General features: G+C 44.1%; 1 long non-coding RNA gene and 1 pseudogene across 2 annotated transcripts in view; one reads left to right on the forward strand and one right to left on the reverse strand.

Moving 5' to 3' along the window:
• LOC143773139 (ubiquilin-1-like) overlaps nucleotides 1-24,557 on the reverse strand; it is a 63,954-nt pseudogene that overhangs the window by 24,631 nt on the left and 14,766 nt on the right. Inside the window, exon 3 of the transcript XR_013215107.1 lies at nucleotides 849-980. The product of XR_013215107.1 is annotated as a ubiquilin-1-like (transcript). The remainder of the gene's footprint in view (nucleotides 1-848; nucleotides 981-24,557) is intronic.
• LOC143811362 (uncharacterized) lies at nucleotides 6,089-7,735 on the forward strand. The gene is made up of 3 exons (XR_013223589.1): nucleotides 6,089-6,199; nucleotides 6,392-6,510; nucleotides 7,682-7,735. It is a non-coding gene; the product is annotated as an uncharacterized LOC143811362 (long non-coding RNA).

Raw genomic sequence — 24,557 nt, forward strand, 5'->3', positions numbered from 1 at the left:
CACCAATAATGTATATTATAACATTAACAGATCAGGTCTAACATAACGAAAGAAGCATGACGAACGCCACCTTCCAATCCTCATAATTTCGTCATTCGTACGACCCACTCGCGCCACTTCAGTCGCAGCGCCAATTCTGAATGAATGAGTGACAAATTCTCCCGGAGGAATATTCAAAATCCCTAAAATCGGACGCAGTAATGCCAAAAATTGAAATCTGGTTAACGGCGATCCATCAAAATGCGCGAAAAAGGCAGTGCTAACCGGTCTTATCGCCAAATACTGTGAAACCAATGTAATAAGGCAAACCGGACCGGTAATAGAAAACAAAGGAAACCATAAACCATTACCAGAGTATTCCGTTTTTGAACGACGAATGCGAATCCTGATGCCACCATTACAGATTGAGACATCATTATGTTGTAAACCCCCAGGCTTGTGCACCGAAGGAGCTACAAGCTCACTAACGCGCAAAGCTCCAAAAAAAGCGATTCCGTAAGCCGCCGAAAATAATATGGATTCAAAAGCAGAGCTGCACACCGATTTTGTACTGTCAATAATTCGAGCCAAGAGAGGAAAAGAAATTGGTCGTCTAACCAATTGTTGTTCCGAAGATCTTTTCCAACCCTTTAGGGCCTGACGCACTCTAAAAGTTTTTGTGACATCTTCCCAACCCCTTAATTTAAAATGAAAAGATAACCCTGATAACCTATTCCTGGCTAACGCTGCCGAGGAACCGCTTGCATGTAGATGTTGTAAATAGACCTCTGTTGCTTCCAACCTTGCTCCACTGGAAGTATTTACCGTAACTTTATTCGCAAACTCCCACCATTCCTGCCATGCCTTACCATATGCATTCCATGTTGAATTAGCCACTGATGCCCGAATCAGTGGCATTAGGAGGTTCCCGGTACCTCCCATAGGTATTCCGGGCACAGAGTTCCCTGTTGACTGGCCTCTGTAGCAAGATCCCGGAACTTCTGAAAATCAAATTGTGAAAGTGAGTCAGCCATAGCATTATCAATACCCGGAACATGCCTGGAACGGAACCAAATATTCAACTGTAAGCATTTTAACACCAGGAATCGAATAAGCTTTATGACTGGGATAATGGAAGACAAATGATTTACCGAATGAACCACACTCTCATTGTCTGTCCAAAAACAAATGTGAGAATTACGAAACTGATCACCCCAAATAACAACTGCCACCACCAACGAGAATAACTCAAGCAAGGTAAGATTTTTTGTCCAATTATTATTAACCCAATTTTTTGGCCACTGCTCTGCGCACCACTGGTCCTGAAAAATGACACCAAAACCCACCGACCCAGCCACATCAGCGAAGAGATGAATATCCTGACAAGACTTTTCCTCACTTTGAAAACAAGTACAACCGTTGTATTTTTGCTAAAATCTTCTCTATACCCGCAGATCTTCCAGCAAAGGAAGACCAAGCCTGATCCTATGGTGAGGAAGCCTCACCCCTCGTGTAGCCATTGCCAAATGACGGGAAAAAATTCTACCCATTGGCATAACCCGGCATGCAAATGCTAGTAAACCCAAAAGGGATTGCATTTGTACCAGGGTAACTTTTTTTATGGAGAGAAAACCATCAATTTTTTCAAGTAATTTTACTATTTTTTCCGAGGGCAAGCGAAACACCTTGTTAACGGAGTCTATTTCAATACCGAGAAAGGATAAGCAGGTAAGCGGACCAATTGTTTTTTCTTCTGATAGCGGCACCCCGAAAACTTTCATTAACTCCCGAAACTTAATCAACACCTTCCCACAAAATTCTGAATTTGCTGGACCAACAAAAAGAAAATCATCCAAATAATGTGTAATCCATTGTGATCCTGTCTCAAATTTTACTGCCCATTCAAGGAAGCTACTGAATAATTAGAAATACTTACATGAGATGGAATAACCCATAGGCAGGCAGGCGTCATAATAATAGTTACCATCCATATAACATCCAAGAAGATGATAACAATCCGGATGAACTGGAAGCAGGCAGAAAGCCGACGCAATGTCAGATTTTGCCATAATTGCCCCAGGTCCTGCCTGACGCAAAAGCATCAGCGCGTGATCAAAAGGCGCATAAGTCACTGACGCCTCTTCCTGACTAATTCCATCATTCACCGAAGAACCCTTTGGGTGTGAAAGATGATGAATGAGTCTAAACTCCCCCGGTTCTTTTTTCGGAACTACCCCCAATGGGGATACCCTCAAATTGTAAAAGGGGGGTGTAGAAAAAGGTCCCATCATTCGACCAAGTGCCACTTCTTTTGCAATCTTGCTTGATAAAACTAGAGGGAGTTCTTTTGCTGACTTTAAATTAGAAGAAAAAACTGGGTCCTTGCAATAGTTGAAAGGTATAAAGAAACCATATAGAAACCCAACTCACAACTGAGCAGCTGCTGCTTTATTATATTTACTTAGCCATGGCTCCATCGCGATGATGTTCACTGGCGTCCTTACCCTCCTGTTGGGGATTTGTCTTTGACAGGGAGGACTTTGAGGCTGGTCTGGGACATTTTGTGACTGAGTGCGGTCTTCCGCAAACTGATCACTCATGTTTATACTTACACAATCCGTAATATTTGCAATGACCTTCATTGAACCACCAGCAAGTTCCAGGCCTCCGAACGGTGACTGGCCCCGAGCCTGTCTGTTGGCCAGGGGCCCCAGATTGAAAGGGCTGACTGCTCCTTTGAGCCATCATAAGACGCAACCAAGAGTCCGTGGCCTTAACTCCCCAACCTAGCTGCGGGCTAGTGGCTAGACGTCGATGAAAATCCTCGTCATACCTCCACCACGCTGTGCCCCCGTGCATCTTATATGAATTATAAATGGTATCCATATAAAGAAACAATTCCGAGCACCTCTCTGGGTGTTTCTTTCCCATAACACAACCTAAAACGAAAAATGCTTGAAGCCAATTGTTAATTGTTTTTGCAACTTTCGGACGACGCTCATAAAACCTGTCGGCAGAACGCCGTTCCTTGTCCACAGAGCTTTGTTCAGGGGACAATAATGACCATACATCAATGTAGTCATTACCCCATATTTTTTCCAAAGTCTCCTTATCCAAATGAGAGCCCAAAGGCACAATGCCACAATAGAAAACGTCCTTATGAATATCTGTGCAAAGGTGGAGGAACATTAGCAGCGCTTTTTTCTTCGGTCAATAACTTAGGATTCAAAACTAATTTTTCTCCACTCAAAATGCTTTGCAGATTTTCCAATGTCACAAATTTTTTACCTGCACCTTCCCATGCTCCCACATAATCAAACTCACCGGACTGTGTATCAGGCGCTGTTATTACTGCAGAAACAGGAAGCGACTCTTCATGATAACCTCGCTGATCTTCATGAGACATCCTGGGAGATTGGCGACTCCTTCCATGACTGCGTCCATGGGACCCCGATGAGGAAGAATGATAACGCGAGTTCTTAGAATGCAGCAGGCGCATCTAGAAACTGATCTCCCACTTCTACGATGGGATCGATGACTATGGCATCTGGAAGAACTTCTGTCCGAATCCGAAGAAGAGTAAGAAGATCTATCATGTCTTTCTCTTCTACGACTCTTCCCCCTTCTATGAATCGAAGCCATTCCAGCGGGAACTGACAAAGCATAGCTTGCTCCTGCTGATGACGCAGTCACATTCCATGATGTTGTGAAATTTGTGCAGATGACATTGTTGGTATAGCACCGACAACTTGACCTACATTACCAGGACCTATTAGCAAAGGAGGTGTCTGTATGGGGTTAGGAAGTTGGGACAAAGCTAACATGGGTGGAGGGGGTATTATTTGTTGCTTATATCAGGCCTGCAACAATGGAGCAGGTTGCGAGCTAACCAAACCCAGACTTGAAGTATGGGCAGAAAGAGGATTATCTTGCAAAGGTTGATTCCCTACCAAGGCCAAATCAACCGCCAAGTGTTCTGCAACTGGCTGAGGTAACAAACATGGTTGTTGTTCAGTTACTCTGCTGCGCCCAGTCTCGACCTCAGAGGATGAACTGGCGCTGTGTGTACCTCCCATGGGTTGATATTGTCCTGTCACACTGTGAGGTAAAATGGGGGTTGTTTCCCCTATACTTCCCGAAACTCACTCAGCCTGTGCCTTGCCAATTGAAGAGGTCCGGGGCTGCCGTAAACCAGCACCTCGCGGACCAGAACGGCTACACCTTTCTAAATTCTCGCCTTTTTTTATTCCCCTATGGCGTCACTGGAAATTCGCTGAAGTGTCTCTGCCTTCAGCGACCGACAACGTCCTGACCAGAGACCTCGTCGCTGATATAAGCGACAGAGCTGGACGCAGATGGGGCGGGCTCAGCCTCTCCGGTAGGCGTGGCTTACGCCGCGACCGACAACTACCCCGAGTCATGTGAGGGCCCAATTTTCCAGCCCCCAAGTCCCGTAGGAATGCCGAAAGCCATGCGGCCCCTTCTTTACTAACCCTCTCTCTGATGGTGTCCTCAAGGGAGGACGACATCTACACCAAATCAGCTAAATCACTCCTATGTTGAAAGCGGCCGGAATCACCTCAGGCACCACCTCACACGCTGCCAACTGACTCAGCATAAGCTGTCACCGGAAGTGACGCACTCACAGCCGGGGGGAAGACCACTGAATTGTTAACCCTTTCCACGCGTTCCGGAGAACAGGGGCAGGAAAAACAATAACTTGGTCGGCCAGTCAGGAGGCCTCCGGCATATAAAGCCGGGCAACCGCAAAAAAAAGTGGTGCTTGCGCAGATCAAGCTTCCACAGATATGTACACGTTACACCCACATACACCCTTGACCTCATGTGGGTCAGATTTTGGGATGCCTTCTGTATCAGAAAATTGAGATTTCCAACTCAACTCAATTCCTGAAGATCGCAGGAGTTCGATATTGACGTCATACTTTTTATCGTGATTTTATCTTTTCATAGGAAACATGGCTGTTGTTGGCTATCTATCTGGCAACTATTCATTTGGTGCTGATGGGCATGTCTCAAAGTTATGAAAAAAATGCATGTTTTTCCCCCCTTAGTCCTGAAGTTGAAAATGTATGCCCCATCAATATCGGATGACTATAAATCCCAATAATCCTGACTATGGGCACTGAACAGTCTAGTTGCAGATGTCCAGTTTGCTCTGAAAATAACAAGTTACCTCTAAAGGTGTTAGATTTCCCACTTCCTCAGCCTCTTGAAACTACAAACCCGTCGTTCTGACTCTTCCCCACAATAGATATCCTACTTTTGGGCACTGAAGGGTTCTCTACTTCAAAAGATGTATGAAGCTGGAGCTTCCTGTATTTTAATTAGGATTCCTCACTACACCATATGTTCAATGTGGCACTATTTCAATGAAGTGTAAGCTCTTGTCCTTCTGGAGACTGTGTAAGTGGAAGGGAGTGAATGCCTCCTCCCTGAAGATGTCTTCTGGATTTTAATTTTCCTCTGACTGGCACCATTTTCTCAAATACTGCCGGAGATCAATTTAAGCAGGTGCCTTCAACGGCATCATTTTATTAGAGCACATCTAGAGATCAATCTGCGCAAGTTTGAAGAACCAAAAGGTCGCCATTATAGGCTATTAAATAGCCCTACTGTTCACTTTTTCAAATTGGTCTGCTGCTTTCCATCTATAGATATTATTTTTACTTTTAACCCATTAGCAGCACTGTCCCCCTGAATCTAGCAATGTTTATTTTTGTTCCTAAGATATGGCCTCCTCTTTCCTGTGTGGTTTGTTTTTTTTCAGCCAAGTGTTTCTCAACTCTTCTGTGGGAGTCTTCTTGATGACTGTCTTTCAGCCTACTGGGCTTGGATGTCAAGAAGACTCCCACAGAAGAGGTGAGGAACACACCCACTTGGCTAAAAAAAAAAATATATTCACGTATAGGAAAGAGGCCATATCCCTGGATCTGAGAGGCTCATGATCAGAAGAACAGTGGCATTTACATCCAGTAAGAAATGACATTACTGGTAAGTGACAGGTCCTCATTCGAGGAATGATGACCTGAGGAACTTAAGGACCTGATCTGTGTGTGCAAATCGCTTATTTTGCTTTTCCTCGTTTGCAGATGCATCTGCCCCTCCGTCCACTGTTCTGGTCCACAGACTGATTTCTCAGTACGTTGAGAAGAAGTCTGCCTTCCAAGAGGCTTATAAAACCCAGAATGACCTCCCTCAGGTTATCCATGTCCTACACATCCGCTCCTGTGATCTCTGCCCAGTGCAGACTCCCATAGCCGTATCCAGAGATGGCTCACCGGGTGCTGACCCTTCACAGCATTTAATAAAATACATTCTGTCATGTTCAATTGGATTATCTGTAGCGTTGCCTGAGGTCTCATCTGTATGTTCTTTTTTTGGGGTTTTCCAGCTACTTTTTGATTTGTCCCTGGTGGTGAGCCGCTGTAAACTACTCGGAGAAGAGCTGGAGAACCTAACAAGATGGGGCGCAATATATAACATTGTGAAGGTCCACGTACAGAGCCAAGAGTGAGAGGAATACTTTTGCAAAAACTATATAGTTGCACTTTGTCTCCTAGTGTAAACAGTGTAAAGGCAATCCCTTTTCCCGTTCATACACTTTCAGTATGCATAGACTGTTTATTAACTCTCCGTAGACGTCACCTTCTCTTTATCCCATTACGTCTTCTACATTCACATTACTAATGTTGGTGGTGCACTAGACCACCCAGTACAGAGAACCTAAAATCTGTGCAAGAGTCAAGAGCTGGAAGGACAAAGTGCAATAGGGTCTTATCCAGATACAATGTGGGCAATGGTGCTCACCTGGTCGGCTGTATGCTCACGACCACTAGAAAGGCTTAGGATGCTGCAGACCCAGGGTAATGGGAGCAAAAGACTGGAAAACAATGGGTTAAAACTGTGCTGCCATCGGAAGGACAATGAGGAGACAGGAATCCGAGATTGTGGTTTATTGAACAACGTGCTTCGAAGTATGAAGCTTCTTCATGAGGACAATTCTCAGTGGTTTGTTCTGATGAAGCATGATACTTCGAAACACTGACCAATAAACCGCAATGTCGGATTCCCATCTCATCATCCTTTCAATGGCAACTCAATTTTAACCCATTTTTTTCCAGTCTTCTATAAAATCCGTACAAGGCACTCGGATCACTCTCATCCAATATAGACAAAACCTCCCCATAATCTTGTTTTTCTTGTTGCTGACCTCTCAACCATAGTGATTTCTATACACAGTAATTTATGTAGTGCCTGCAGCCTCTTGCCTCCGTGCTACATCACCTAAAAACATGATGATGGGGCAGAGACCCTGGTTCCATTGTTTGTTTTTATCCATACAGTATAAAATCCTTTATCACTAAAGGACTAGTTGTCTCCTGCCATGTACTCCTCCTGCTCTGTGTAACTTCACCACTGATTGGCAGCCTTCTGCCTATACATAGTGGCCACTTTCTGTGTACAATCTATGGTGTGCGCAGGGTTATACGGAGCTTCATCTTAAGAGAATGATCTGCAGCAGAAAAATTGATAAGTGACACATCATTAGAATCATGGTCTCTGCCACTACATTATGTTGCTCTCAGATTACATAGCAAAAACTGCTGATTCCCTTGTGACATGTAAATTTACAATGGATTGAATAATTGGGGGTAACTTGAACTTGTTGTTTTTCTTGTAGAGTAAGTCTACTATTTTCCAGCTTAGCAACTCTTGTAAAGTTTGAGCTGATAATTAGTGTTGAGCATTCCGATACCACAAGTATCGGGTATCGGCCGATCCTTGCGGTATCGGAATTCCGATACCGAGATCCGATATTTTTGTGGTATCGGGTATCGGAATCGGAAGTCCCCACAGTGCTAAAATCACTATAATGTAAAGTGGGCGGTGCGTGGGCGGAGACTGCGTGTCTCTGTGCGGGCGGGGTCTGTGCGGGCCTGCCAGGGATCTCATTCTATGCGGCCGGCGCTGTATGCCCAGGCTTGATGCGGCGTGCCGGGGCTTGATGCGGCGTGGGAGGGCTCTGCGGCGTGCTGGGGGGGTCTATGCGGCGTGCTGGGGGGGTCTATGCGGCGTGAGGGGCTCTCTGCGGCGTTCTGGGGCGTCTATGCGGCGTGCTGGGGGATCTATGCGGCGTGAGGGGCTCTCTGCGGCGTTCTGGGGCGTCTATGCGGCGTGCTGGGGGGGTCTATGCGGCGTGCTGGGGGGTCTATGCGGCGTGCTGGGGGGTCTATGCGGCGTGCGGGGGTCTCAGCGGCGTGCGGGGGTCTCTGCGGCGTGCTGGGGGGTCTCTGCGGCGTGGGGGGGGGTCTCTGCGGCGTGGGGGGGGTCTCTGCGGCGTGCTGGGGGGTCTCTGCGGCGTGGGGGGGGGTCTCTGCGGCGTGGGGGGGGGGTCTCTGCGGCGTGGGGGGGGGGGTCTCTGCGGCGTGGGGGGGGTCTCTGCGGCGTGCGGGGGTCTCAGTGCGGGCATCGTCCGATGGGACTACAAGTCCCATCGGGCTATGCCTGCTACACTGACAGTGACTGACACATTAGCCAATGATGGGACAGTAGTAGTCCCATCATCCGGCTAATGTGTTGAATGAAAAAAAAAAAAATACTCCATACATACATTCTACATACATACATACATATAGACATACAGTACATTCATACATTACATACATGACATACATTACATTAAACATAGATTACATACTCACCATTACTTGTCATTTTGATCCCCGAAGCCAGTGTCATCTATAAAAAATGTGAAAAAAACAAACAACCAATATACTCCCTGTCTGCAGAAATCCACGAGTGTCCCACGACGATCTCCCGTGGAGAGCAGCAGCATCAAATAATGCGACCGCTCTCTAGGGGCTCAGAAACACAATGACGGGAGGAAGGTATCCTTCCGCCACTGTATTCCTCCGCCGCTGTAAAAAAAAAAGTCCCTAGTCTCACTTTATGGCATTGCTGTATGAGACATTTTCCCATGCAGCAATTATATAAAGTGACACTTTGAACTCAGGTAACCTCAGTGATGCACTGCAGGAGCCATTGTCTCTCTGTCAGTGTGTCACTGAGGGTCCTATAGAGCAGTGACGTCACCCGATGTCACTGTTCTATAGGGGAGATCGTCGTGGGACACTCGTTATTAATTGGACTACGGCGGACAGGTAGTATGCGGTTTATTATTTTACGTTTTTTGCAGGCGCTGAAGTATGGTAAGTATGGTGAAATGAAGAATATTAAAATACTTTTTCCTAATGTGTGCGTGTTTTATTAACCCTTTTCTTACTATTGGATTAATAACGGATAGGCGTCTTATTGACGCCTCTCCGTTATTAACCCGGCTTAATGTCACCTTACGATAGCAAGGTGACATTAACCCCTTATTACCCCATATCCCACCGCTACACGGGAGTGGGAAGAGAGGGGCTAAGTGCCGGAATTGGCGCATCTTACGGATGCGCCATTTTCGGGGCGGCTGCGGACTGGTATTTGTAGCCGGGGGGGGGCCAATATCCATGGCCCCTCTCTAGGCTATGAATATCAGCCCGCAGCTGTCTGCGTAGCCTTTCTGGCTATAAAATATAGGGGGACCCCACGTCATTTTTTTGGGGGGTCCCCCTATTTTAATAGCCAGTAAAGGCTACGCAGACAGCTGCGAGCTGATATTCATAGCAGGCTACAAATATTGGCCCCCGGCCGTCGGCTTTCCCCCTCTGGCGCAGAAAATTGCGCGGGAGCCCACGCCTTTTTTTTCCATTTTTTTTTTTTTTTTAAATTCAACGCTCATAAAGGCCTCTTTCACCCTTGCGTCAGTACGGGTCCGTCGCTATGCGTCGAGCCGACGTACCGACGCACGTTGTGAAATTTGTACACGACGTGGGCAGTGGATGCAGTTTTTCAACGCATCCACTGCCCATTCTGAAGTGCGGGGAGGAGGGGGCAGAGTTTCTGCTGCGCATGCGCAGTAGAAAATGGCAGACGCGACGGACAAAAAAACGTTCACTTGAACGTTTTTTCGTGCCGACGGTCCGCCAAAACTCGACGGATCCGTTGCAGAACGGACGCGACGTGTGGCCATTCGTCGCTAATACAAGTCTATGGGGAAAAAAAATGCATCCTGCGAGCACATTTGCAGGATCCGTTTTTTTCCACCAGATCCGTTTTTTCAGTCGGATCCGTTGTTTTCCGCCAGATCGGTTTTTTCCCACCGGATCCGTTTTTTTCCGCTAGATCCGTTTTTTTTCCGCCGGATCCGTTTTTTCCTGCCGGATCCATTTTTTTCCGCCAGATCCGTTTTTTCTCATAGAGTTGTAATAGCGCCGGATTGCGCCTGATGGCCACACATTTCATCCGTTTTTTGCAGGATTCGTAAAAAAAAACTTTCCGCCGGACGGAAAACTCATAGGAACGTTTTTTGTCCGTTATTTTTCATGCATGTTTCCATTCAAATCATGCACATTTTCCGTTTATTTATTTTCCAAAAACCTCATCAAAACCTGCATCAAAACTGCATGAAAAACCGCACCAAAAACCTGCATCAAAAACAGCATCAAAAACCGCACCAAAAACCTGCAGCAAAAAAAGCACCAAAAACTGCATCAAAAACTACATCAAAAATCGCACCAAAAACATGCAGCAAAAAAGCACCAAAAACTGCATCAAAAACCGCATCAAAAACTGCACCAAAAACCGCACCAAAAACCTGCAGCAAAAAGCACCAAAAACTGCATCAAAAACCGCATCAAAAACTGCACCAAAAACTGCACCAAAAACCGCACCAAAAACCTGCATCAAAAAAAGCACCAAAAACTGCATCAAAAACTGAACCAAAAACTACATCAAAAACCGCACCAAAAACATGCGGTTTTTGATGCAGTTTTTGGTGCTTTTTTGCTGCATGTTTTTGGTGCGGTTTTTGGTTCAGTTTTTGGTTCAGTTTTTGATACCGTTTTTGGTGCTTTTTTTGATGCAGGTTTTTGGTGCGGTTTTTGATGCAGTTTTTGGTGCAGTTTTTGATGCGGTTTTTGATGCAGTTTTTGGTGCTTTTTGCTGCAGGTTTTTGGTGCAGTTTTTGATGTAGTTTTTGGTTCAGTTTTTGATGCAGTTTTTGGTGCTTTTTTTGCTGCAGGTTTTTGGTGCGGTTTTTGATGCAGTTTTTGGTGCAGTTTTTGATGCGTTTTTTGATGCGTTTTTTGATGCAGTTTTTGGTGCTTTTTGCTGCAGGTTTTTGGTGCGGTTTTTGATGCAGTTTTTGGTGCAGTTTTTGGTGCTTTTTTGCTGCACCAAAAACCGCACCAAAAACCTGCAGCAAAAAACACCAAAAACTGCATCAAATACTGCACCAAAAACTGCATCAAAAACCTGCAGCAAAAAAGCACCAAAAACTGCATCAAAAACGGCATCAAAAACCTGCAGCAAAAAAAGGACCAAAAACAGCACCAAAAACCTGCAGCAAAAAAAGCACCAAAAACTGCATCAAAAACCGCATCAAAAAGCTACATCAAAAACAGCACCAAAAACTGCATCAAAAACTGCACCAAAAACCTGCAGCAAAAAAGCACCAAAAACTGCATCAAAAACGGCATCAAAAACCTGCAGCAAAAAAAGCACCAAAAACTGCATCAAAAACCTCAACAAAAAGCTACATAAAAAACAGCACCAAAAACTGCATCAAAAACCGCACCAAAAACCTGCAGCAAAAAAAGCACCAAAAACTGCATCAAAAACTGAACCAAAAACTACATCAAAAACCGCACCAAAAACATGCAGCAAAAAAGCACCAAAAACTGCATCAAAAACCGCATCAAAAACTGCACCAAAAACTGCATCAAAAACCGCACCAAAAACCTGCAGCAAAAAAGCACCAAAAACCTGCAGCAAAAAAAGCACCAAAAACAGCACCAAAAACCTGCAGCAAAAAAGCACCAAAAACTGCATCAAAAAGCTACATCAAAAACCGCATCAAAAACTGCACCAAAAACCTGCAGCAAAAAAGCACCAAAAACTGCATCAAAAACGGCATCAAAAACCTGCAGCAAAAAAGCACCAAAAACTGCATCAAAAACCTCAACAAAAAGCTACATAAAAAACAGCACCAAAAACTGCATCAAAAACCGCACCAAAAACCTGCAGCAAAAAAAGCACCAAAAACTGCATCAAAAACTGAACCAAAAACTACATCAAAAACCGCACCAAAAACATGCAGCAAAAAAGCACCAAAAACTGCATCAAAAAACGCATCAAAAACTGCACCAAAAACTGCATCAAAAACCGCACCAAAAACCTGCAGCAAAAAGCACCAAAAACTGCATCAAAAACCGCATCAAAAATTGCACCAAAAACTGCATCAAAAACCGCACCAAAAACCTGCAGCAAAAAAGCACCAAAAACTGCATCAAAAACTGCATCAAAAACAGCACCAAAAACCTGCAGCAAAAAAAGCACCAAAAACTGCATCAAAAACCGCATCAAAAAGCTACATCAAAAACAGCACCAAAACCTGCATCAAAAACCGCATCAAAAACTGCACCAAAAACTGCATCAAAACCTGCATAAAAAACTGGTGCAGTTTTGATGCGGTTTTTGATGCAGTTTTTGCTGCAGGTTTTTGGTGCGGTTTTTGATGCAGTTTTTGGTGCAGTATTTGATGCAGTTTTTGGTGCTTTTTTTGCTCCAGCTTTTTGATGCGGTTTTTGATGCAGTTTTTGGTGCAGTTTTTGATGCGGTTTTTGATGCAGTTTTTGGTGCTTTTTTGCTGCAGGTTTTTGGTGCGGTTTTTGATGCAGTTTTTGGTGCTGTTTTTGATGTAGCTTTTTGATGCGGTTTTTGATGCAGTTTTTGGTGCTTTTTTTGCTGCAGTTTTTTGGTGCTGTTTTTGATGCAGTTTTTGGTGCTGTTTTTGATGTAGCTTTTGAGGCTACGTTCACACGATCCGTTTTTTGCTGCGGATCCGTAGCGGAATTGCAGCTACGGATCCGCAGCCGTTTTCCATGCAGGGTACAGTACAATGTTACCCTATGGAAAACAAAACCCGCTGTGCCGACGATCCTTTTTTTCGCTGGAAAATCCGCGCGGATTTGCCAACGGAAAAAAGAAGTACCATGTCAATTCTTTCAGCGGATTCCGCTGCGGGTTTCCAACAGCACCAATAGGAAACTGCAGTTGGAAACCCGCAGTGGAATCCGCAGAAGAAAAAGGACACAAATCCGCCGAGAGAAGCACCGCCGTTTTCCACTGCGGATTTCCCCGAAAAAGGACCGGAAAAATCCGCAGTGAAAAACGGATCGTGTGAACGTAGCCTGATGCGGTTTTTGATGCAGTTTTTGGTGCTTTTTTTGCTGCAGTTTTTTGCTGCAGTTTTTTGGTGCGGTTTTTGATGCAGTTTTTGGTGCTTTTTTGCTGCAGGTTTTTGGTGCGGTTTTTGATGCAGTTTTTGGTGCGGTTTTTGATGCAGTTTTTGATGCAGGTTTTTGGTGCGGTTTTTGATGCTGTTTTTGATGCAGGTTTTTGGTGCGGTTTTTCATGCAGTTTTGATGCAGGTTTTGATGAGGTTTTTGGAAAATAAATAAACGGAAAATGTGCATGATTTGAATGGAAACATGCATGAAAAATAACGGACAAAAAACGTTCCTATGAGTTTTCCGTCCGGCGGAAACAGTTTTTTTTAACGAATCCTGCAAAAAACGGATGAAATGTGTGACCATCAGGCGCAATCCGGCGCTATTACAACTCTATGAGAAAAAACGGATCTGGCGGAAAAAAAACGGATCTGGTGGAAAAAAACGGATCCGGTGGAAAAAAACAGATCTGGCAGAAAAAAACGGATCCAATGTAAAAAAAACGGATCTGGCGGAAAAAAACGGATCCGGTGGAAAAAAACCGATCTGGCGGAAAACAACGGATCCGACTGAAAAAACGGATCTGGCGGAAAAAAACGGATCCTGCAAATGTGCTCGCAGGATGCATTTTTTTTTCCCCATAGACTTGTATTAGCGACGGATCGCGACGAATGGCCACACGTCTCGTCCGTTCTGCAACGGATCCGTCGAGTTTTGGCGGACCGTCAGCACGAAAAAACGTTCAAGTGAACGTTTTTTTGTCCGTCGCGTCTGCCATTTTCTACTGCGCATGCGCAGCAGAAACTCTGCCCCCTCCTCCCGCACTTCAGAATGGGCAGTGGATGCGTTGAAAAACTGCATCCGCTGCCCACGTCGTGTACAAATTTCACAACGTGCGTCGGTACGTCGGCTCGACGCATAGCGACGGACCCGTACTGACGCAAGGGTGAAAGAGGCCTTTATGAGCGTTGAATTTAAAAAAAAAAAAAAAATGGAAAAAAACGGCGTGGGCTCCGGCGCAATTTTCTGCGCCAGAGGGGGAAAGCCGACGGCCGGGGGCCAATATTTGTAGCCTGCTATGAATATCAGCTCGCAGCTGTCTGCGTAGCCTTTACTGGCTATTAAAATAGGGGGACCCCCCAAAAAAATGACGTGGGGTCCCCCTATATTTTATAGCCAGAAAGGCTACGCAGACAGCTGCGGGCTGATATTCATAGCTTAGAGAGGGGCCATGGATATTGGCCCCCCCCCCCCCGGCTACAAATACCAGTCCGCAGCCGCCCCGAAAATGGCGCATCCGTAAGATGCGCCAATTCCGGCACTTAGCCCCTCTCTTCCCACTCCCGTGTAGCGGTGGGATATGGGGTAATAAGGGGTTAATGTCACCTTGCTATCGTAAGGTGACATTAAGCCGGGTTAATAACGGAGAGGCGTCAATAAGACGCCTATCCGTTATTAATCCAATAGTAAGAAAAGGGTTAATAAAACACGCACACATTAGGAAAAAGTATTTTAATATTCTTCATTTCACCATACTTACCATACTTCAGCGCCTGCAAAAAACGTAAAATAATAAACCGCATACTACCTGTCCGCCGTAGTCCAATTAATAACGAGTGTCCCACGACGATCTCCCCTATAGAACAGTGACATCGGGTGACGTCACTGCTCTATAGGACCCTCAGTGACACACTGACAGGAGACAATGGCTCCTGCAGTGCATCACTGAGGTTACCTGAGTTCAAAGTGTCACTTTATATAATTGCTGCATGGGAAAATGTCTCATACAGCAATGCCATAAAGTGAGACTAGGGACTTTTTTTTTTACAGCGGCGGAGGAATACAGTGGCGGAAGGATACCTTCCTCCCGTCATTGTGTTTCTGAGCCCCTAGAGAGCGGTCGCATTATTTGATGCTGCTGCTCTCCACGGGAGATCGTCGTGGGACACTCGTGGATTTCTGCGGACAGGGAGTATATTGGTTGTTTGTTTTTTTCACATTTTTTATAGATGACACTGGCTTCGGGGATCAAAATGACAAGTAATGGTGAGTATGTAATCTATGTTTAATGTAATGTATGTCATGTATGTAATGTATGAATGTACTGTATGTCTATATGTATTTATGTATGTAGAATGTATGTATGGAGTATTTTTTTTTTTTTCATTCAACACATTAGCCGGATGATGGGACTACTACTGTCCCATCATTGGCTAATGTGTCAATCACTGTCAGTGTAGTAGGCATAGCCCGATGGGACTTGTAGTCCCATCGGACGATGCCCGCACTGAGACCCCCGCACGCCGCAGAGACCCCCCCCACGCCGCAGAGACCCCCTCCCACGCCGCAGAGACCCCCCAGCACGCCGCAGAGACCCCCGCACGCCGCTGAGACCCCCGCACGCCGCATAGACCCCCCAGCACGCCGCATAGACCCCCCAGCACGCCGCATAGACCCCCCAGCACGCCGCATAGACGCCCCAGAACGCCGCAGAGAGCCCCTCACGCCGCATAGATCCCCCAGCACGCCGCATAGACGCCCCAGAACGCCGCAGAGAGCCCCTCACGCCGCATAGACCCCCCAGCACGCCGCTTAGACCCCCTCACGCCGCAGAGCCCTCCCACGCCACATCAAGCCCCGGCACGCCGCATCAAGCCTGGGCATACAGCGCCGGCCGCATAGAATGAGATCCCTGGCAGGCCCGCACAGACCCCGCCCGCACAGAGACACGCAGTCTCCGCCCACGCACCGCCCACACTCTCCCCCCCCTCCAGAACCCCATATAGAAGGACAGAAAGGGCTGATTTACCGTCCGATACTTGAGTCCCATTCACTTGTATTGGTATCGGGTATCGGATTAGATCCGATACTTTGCCGGTATCGGCCGATACTTTCCGATACCGATACTTTCAAGTATCGGACGGTATCGCTCAACCCTACTGATAATCCATCTTTCGGATACCTACCCAACCACACCTTTCTCCTTTACACTGACTAATCGCATTGGAAGCATTACGTGAGTATCAAGGAGGTTTACTTAATTCTAGCGTATTTTTCTAGAATATCTGATAACGTTTACTGTGGAGAAGAGATACCAGCTGAAATGGGACGGCTCATGTGCTGAGACGCTAACATGTAGTTATGCTTTTACATTTCAGAAAAAACAGAGTGATGGAAATTATGTCGAAGGTTCCCGTTGGGCTCTGGTATCTGAAGAGAACCGTGAAATCATTACATGAAAATCTGTTAGTTTAAAGTAGTAATAATATATTCTTCGAATGAAGAAAGAACTTGATGAGATCCTGTATGTGCGCCACGTCACACCATAATGAAATTTGGTTACCGAGTGCTCAATGAAAACTATTTAAGTAAACTAAATGTGTCAATTTTAAAATAAAGGGATTACAAAAACTGGACTCCGATTAAGATGAGTGTTTTAAGGGTACAACCTTCTTGTAGGTTAGACCAGGGGTCCCAAAACTTTTTACACAGGGGGCCAGTTCACTGTCCCTCAGACCGTTGGAGGGCCGGACTATAAAAAAAAACTGTGAAAATCCCTATGTACACTACACATATCTCATTTTAAAGTAAAAAAACATTCAGGGAACAAATACAATATTCAAAATAAAGAACTAGTAAATTTAAATCAACAAACTCACCATTATTTCAATGGAAACTATGGGCCTGCTTTTGACTGATGAGGAGGTCAATGTCCGGTTCCATATTTGTCACTGCTAGCCGTAACAAGTGATGCAAGTGCACATCAGTTAGTCTAGATCTGGTTGGAGATTTCAGATGTTTCATTCTGGAAAAAGTCTGTTCACAAACATAAGTGCTGCCAAAGATGGTTGCCATTTTGAGTGCATGATTCCTGAGATTAGGATAGGTCTCAGAGGGGAGAGATGCATAGAAGTTAGGCAAGCTGCTTGACTTGAATGCGTCTTTCAGAGAGTCACAATTCTGCAGTTCAGCCAGTTCCATTTGGTAAATTGCATCCACATTTTCAATGTCAATAGAAAATGGGTTACGGAAAAGCTGTATGTCCTGTTCATGGAGATGAAGCTCTTTAAATCTGATTTGGAACTCCTTTTGCAATTTTTCCAGTGAATTCACACGTTTCTTTTGGAAATGCAACCATGGGTTTTTCTGCTAACAGATTTTGAGTTAAGGGGAGATGGCAGAAATTTTCCTCCTTCACTTGTTTGATAAGGAGGCCTAATTTTACTTCAAATGCTTTCACATGTGAGTGCATATCACAGATGAGCTTCCCTTTTCCTTGAAGTTGCACATTTAAACTGTTGAGTAGCTCTGTTACATCTGTCAGAAAGGCGAGGTGCCATTTCCATTCTGCATCACTGAGCTCTGGTACTTCTTTGTTTTTTGACAGCATAAAATCTGTAATCTATGGAAGCAAGTCATAAAAATGTCTCAAAACTCTGCCTCGACTCAGCCAACGGACTTCTGTGTGGTACAGAACATCTTCATAGGCAACATTTAGCTCAGACAGAAATTCCTGAAATTGTCTGTGGTTTAGTGCATTAGCTCTAATGAAGTTAACACAAGATACCACAATTTTCATAAGAGTCCCACTTCAGTGATTTACTACATAGCGCTTGTTGGTGGATGAGGCAGTGTATGGCTATTGGATGAGAATGGTTACGTTTGTCCATCTCTTGTTTTATGCGAGCAATTACTCCTTTCTTAGACCCCACCATGCTAGGCGCACCATCAGTTGTCACACTGGCTAGTTTAGCCCAGTCTAGCTCCAAATCCTTCACAGTTTGGGAAAGCTTTTCATAGATATCCTCTCCTGTAGTTGTTCCTTTGATGCTTTGCAGTGCAGCAAGCTCTTTCATGACTTCAAAATTGTCATTCGTCCCACGAAAAAAAATTTGAAGTTGTGCAGAATCACAAACATCATTGCTCTCGTCAAGTGCCAAGGAAAAATAGGAAAGTTTTCTTGCAGTTTTGCAAATGCTGATGCAAATTGTCTCCCATTTCTTCAATCCTTCGTGTAATTGTAGATCCTGAAAGACTAACTGTACTAAACAAGTCTGACTTTTCTGGACACATCTCTTTGGCGACAGAAAGAAGGTACTCTTTAACAAATTCTCCCTCCACGAATGGCCTGCCAGTGCACGCTATTAGCTTGGCAACTTGAAAACTTGCTCGCAGTGATGAAATGTTTAGCTGCTTCTGCTTCACAAAAGTATTTTGCTGAGTTGTCAATGAATGTTTCAGTTATAATATTTTATCTTTTCTTACATCTCCAACCAAACAATCATATTTATCTTTATGTTGAGTTTGATAGTGTCGACGCAAATTGTATTCTTTAAACACAGCCACTATATTCTGACATATCAAACACACAGCTCTTTCCTTGTACTGCATGAAAAAGTAATCATGGGCGCATGCGCGGACTCTGACGGAGCCAGACATGCTCTGCTGAGCTCCGTGATCCGATCTGCCGACGAGACCCCATAGAGCGCCGGAATCTTCCCGTTCTCACCGGGAACTGATCGCTACCGCTTCAGAGTCCGGTCCGGTCTGACATGCCAAAGAAAGGCCCTGCGAATCAGCCGGTAAGCCGCACAATAGCCGACTTCCTGACTGGAGGTGGGGTGGGCAAGATGGCCGCCGCAACTTCTTCCCTGTCGGCTTCTCCCTCACCGCATAGTGATGAGGCCAGCCCTGAAGAAATAGCAATAGCTGCAGGAGATGTTATTCCCACAGCGACGTTAGTAAAAACACTTCAAGAGACTTTCAGAACTGAGCTCTCCACAGCCATGCAGACTGTTACTATGCAGCTGCAGGACATAGCTCAACGTACCTCAGCCCTGGAAAAAAAAAATGGACGCCACTGCAGAGGCATTAGAGGAGGACAAAGACACTATTAAGCACCATGCAGAGCGAATTACAGACCTAGAATTAAAATGCGAGGATTATGAGAATAGATCTCGCAGAAGTAACATCCGTATACGTGGTCTCCCTGAATCGATTTTAACATTAAAGGATACAGCCTCTGCATTGTTTAAAGCATTACTGCCAGACACAGACCCAAACCTATTGCACATCACAAGAATACATAGGGCTCTGGGCAAACCCCGCACCTCAGATTTCCCTAGAGATGTGGTTCTCAAGATGCATTACGAAGAATCTAGAGACCTTGTACTGGCTGCTACAAGAGACCTGGCTTCCCTACCAGGCCTGCCAGGTTCAGTGCGACTGTATGCTGATCTATCCCCATCTACACTAGCTAGGAGGAGAGCCCTCAAACCTGTCACAACAGCGCTTCAGGCTTTGCAAATAAAGTATAGATGGGGATTCCCCTTTGCACTCTCATTTTCTCACAATAATGAACTCTTCGTTTGTCGGTCCTTGGAGGATGGCAGGAAAGTGCTTGAACGCGCTGGAGTTCCCCTTCTTGAAGCTGCACCACCTCAGCCACAACGGAGACAACGTCCAACTAAAGAATGGATAAATACCCCAAGAACCAGGAGCCAGAATTCCCGGGTTACCTGATCACACTTGTGATGATGTTTAGGCTGACTTCACCCAAAATTGTTGGCATTTTTGTCAGCATGTTCTCTGTGCAGTTTTAAAATATAAGGTTCATATTCTTTCTATAAGGTTATAAGTTATCACCTTTGCGAAGTGATGTGTTTTCCTTAATAAGTTGTATTCATGCAAGATTCCGAGCTAAATAACGTATGCCCTAATGTTGCACCCCTTTCTTACCTTCCCCCCCTCCCCCCCCTTTTTTTTTTTTCTTCTTCCTCTTTTCCCTCCTTTCTCATCTATAAGGGCATTGTCATATAGGGGTTAGGCTGTCGGGTACTTTACATGCTGCCCGGTTCTGGTGATATATGGATCCCCCGTTAATATGGAGACCCAAGTCACCATTCAATTTGGGTTTTTGACCCACTTGATAGTTTATTGTTTGTCTGTCGTCATTGTCTCCCTCTGTTATGTCTCCTCCCCATTGTGCCTCCACAGAAATGGTTCACCATATCGATATTGCCCACGTCGACCACGGCCTGTTACCAAGAGGATTGATTTGAAATCCCAGGTCACTTCGTACTTCAACAGTTATTGGTTGTATTGTTATGTGTAGAGTTCTTTCCCACAACGTAAGGGGGTTTAATTCCCCCATGAAACGTAGAAAAGCCTTTATAGACTATAACAAGCAAAAACCCGATATTATATGCCTACAGGAAACACATTTCTCCAAGTCCTCATGCCCCAAATATTTTGATTCTCACTTTACACGTTTTCACTTAGCTTCTTGGGATCGGAAAACTAGAGGAGTGGCCATATTCATCAGAAATAGTCTCCCACTCCAGATTGAGAACACATATTCAGATTCAGAGGGCAGGTTTATAATTATCCATGGTACTCTGCAAGGCCAAAATATTTGCATAGTAAATAGCTATCTCCCCGCCACTACTCAAACCTTGGTATTTAAACTAGTTTTATCCAAAATATCTATAATCCCCTACCATCACTTGATATGGTGTGGAGATTTTAATTTCACTTTGAACCCACTCCTAGACAGTAGCGCTCTGAGAAGAACAGACATATCCAAAATAGATAGGAAAAAATCGTACACTTGCTGAGTGAGAATAGATTGGTAGATGCAAGGAGGGAAACCAATGACTCGACTAGGGGCTACACTTTCTTCTCTTCTGTACACAAGACATATTCAAGAATCGATCTACACTTGACCACAGCGCATTCGATGCCATCCATTTTATTTTCCCGCCATATTCCGTCCTCGTGGTCAGATCATGACGTTGTATTCTCTGTATTTAATTTTAATATTGCGACATCGCGTCTGTTTAGATGGCGTCTAAATGAATCCCTCATTACAGATCCTGTCACCATCACCCAAATTAAAGAAGAATTAAAGTTCTATTTCCAAACTAATGTAAACGAGGACTCGTCTCCTGGTAACGTGTGGCTAGCCCATAAAAAATTCATTACTGGAACTTTTATCAAACTAGCCGCCAATAAAAAGAAGAATAGATCTGAACTTCAAAATAAATTAGAGGGTAAGCTACTGAAACTGGAACAGGCAAACCAAATGTCCACCTCCCGCTATCTAATTAAACAGATACAAAATACTAAATTGCAATTAAATGCCACACTTACTAATAGAACTGAGAGGGCATTAACCTGGACCAGGGCCACCTTTTATAGACAAGCAAACAAGCCAAGTAAAATGTTAGCGCATCAGTTAAGAATAAAAGAATTACTAAATACGGTTCCATCAATTAAAGATACTAAAGGCCAAGTATCAGCTCATCCCGAAATTATTTACAAGGAATTTCACGAATACTACCAAAAACTTTACTCTTCCCCACAACCCCCTCCCCCACATCTTTTGCAATCCTTTCTACAAAACCTAACACTCCCGAAAATTAATGAATCCACATCCCAACAACTTCAAGCTAATATAACAGATGAGGAAATACAATTCATAATAAAAAATTTGAAAACGGGTAAGGCACCCGGTCCCGACGGTCTTACAACCCTCTATTACAAAAAATTTCAGGAAGCACTTACGCCACATATAAAAAACTTCTGTAACGCTCTCCTGTCTGGATCCCAGATGCCCCCGAATTTTACTTTGCACAAGTGGCTGTGATCCCCAAACCGAAAAAAGACCACCTATTAACTAAAAACTATTGGCCCATTTCACTTCTAAATGTAGATCTTAAAATATTCACGTCAATTATTGCCGACAGATTCAACAAAATACTTCCCTCTTTAATACATGGAGACCAAGTGGGTTTTATACCCTTGAGACAGGGTCCTGACAACATAAGAAGAAACGTAAATATTATCCACTCAGCTCATAACTCGCAAAAATCGACCTTACTGCTATCATTAGATATTGAAAAGGCCTTCGATTCCTTATCCTGGACTTATCTCTTCGCGGTCCTTCCCAAATTCGGTATCCCCCAGACATTACTTTCTAGTCTACATCTGTTGTATGATGATCCGACTGCATATCTCAAACTACCCTCAATACAGCCTCTTCCAATTAATATCAAGAGAGGATCTAGACAGGGTTGCCCCCTGTCGCCAGCATTGTTTGCTTTGGCGATGGAACCTTTAGCTGAAGCCATTAGAAGTAACCCCAACATATTAGGCCCTTCAAGCCTCGGTAACCAATATAAGGTTAGTCTCTTCGCTGACGACCTCTTACTGACCATTACTAATCCCCATACTACCCTCCCCAATCTGTTTTCAATACTCCGTGAGTTTGAATTGGTGTCGGGCCTTAAGATTAATATTGAAAAGTCTGAAGCTTTATTTATAAATACCCCTGCAATATGCAGTCAAGTTTAATCACTCAATTTGGATTTACCAAAAGAGAACACTTCCTGACCTACTTGGGAATAAATCTCACCACCAGTAAGTCAACGCTTTATAAATGGAACTATGTTCCACTAATTCAGAACCTCCGGAGGGACGTGGCCAGATGGTCTGCATTGACATTATCTTGGCTAGGAAGACTAAATGCCATTAAAATGGTTTCCCTTCCCCGATTTTTATATTTATTTCGCTCCCTTCCCATTTCAGTACCTTTGGGGATGTTTCAGGAAATACACTCTATTATTTCAAAATTCATATGGCAGGGGAAAAAAACAAGAATTAAACAGAAGACAATGTTTATACACAGAAAAAGAGGTGGTTTGTCCTTACCTAATTTTATGGCTTATTTTAAAGCTGCTCAAATTGCTCAATTAACCAATGTCTGCTCAACCAATAATAAACCAAGATGGGTCTATTTAGAATCGTACTTATTAAAACCCTACTCTCTATCAGGCTTATTATGGACCACGGAGAAACTGCCATGTGACATCTCTATCAGAACACCTTTTGCTGCCCACTCATAAATTCTCTGGCGTAAAGAAAGATTCAAACTTGAGCTCCAATCTAAATCTACACCACTACAATACTTATTCAACAATCCAATGTTCAGTCCAGGTTTAGATCTCCGCCCTTACTCCTGGTGGATATTAAATGGTATAACTACGTTGAAACATTTGTGTACCCCATTCAATACATTATTAACTATGCAAGAATTTATACAGAAACATAATCCCCCAGTTAGGGAAGCCTTCCGTTTGAACCAAATTTTTAATTTTGCCAAACAAAATTTAGCGAATAGAACTACGCTCCCTTTATCTAGCTTTGAACAAAAGTGTCTCTCTGACCCTCAGGGTAAGGGGACAATCTCTTTATTATATTCTACAATTAATGCTACACATGACAAAGAGAAATTAAAATATATGATGCAATGGGAAGAGGATCTGGGATTTGCTATGACTTTGGAAGAATGGCACAGATGTTGTGATAACATATCTAGGGGTAGCCACCAGGTTTCATTAGGGGAATCTTCCATTAAAGTCCTTCATAGAACATATTTAGTACCTACTAGACTTAAGGTCATTTATCCTCATTTATCTGATATGTGTTTTAGAGGTTGTAGTAGTCCAGGTGATATGAAGCATATCTGGTGGAATTGTCCCCTAGTCATGGCGCTTTGGCAAAAAGTAAAAACCATCGCCGAGAGAATGTTTAATAAAATTGTCCATCTTGATCTGATTGTCTTCCTATTGGGTTCTAAACATCCTGGTCTTACGAAAAATTCACATAGACTGCTTAATCTACTATGCATGGCAACTAAGATACATATAGCATCCAAGTGGAGGACCTCATCGCTTTCTATATCCTTGGTCAAAGACAGAATGAATGCAATAATGCTATACGAACGTATTCAAGCGACTAGGACGGATAGTTGGAATACATTCTTTCGGATATGGTCGCCTTGGCTGGACCTTGACTCCAATGCTTGCTTGACTCAGGCTCTAATACTCTCACCATGATGTCTCTTTTACTGTGCGAACCTGGAGGATCTTCCTTTGTTCAATTTGAACCTTACCGCTTTAACTAATCTCCTCTCCTACCTACAGTCTACCAAGAATTTAGCATATAAGTTCCTTTTTACTTATATTTCTTTACGGTGACACATACTAATGTGATCGAGTGGTCAATGTATACTTAATTTTAATATATTGCCATAAAGTGGATTGGCAATATCCCCATCCCTATTGTGTCTTCCACCCTGTTTTTGTCCTGTCTCTGTATGTAAAAATTGGTTTACATCAGGATTTCACCATTGATTGTTTTATTAATATGTAATCATCCCCT

This window comes from Ranitomeya variabilis, chromosome 1 (assembly GCF_051348905.1).
Source record: "Ranitomeya variabilis isolate aRanVar5 chromosome 1, aRanVar5.hap1, whole genome shotgun sequence".
In the NCBI taxonomy this organism is placed as follows: Eukaryota; Metazoa; Chordata; class Amphibia; order Anura; family Dendrobatidae; genus Ranitomeya; species Ranitomeya variabilis.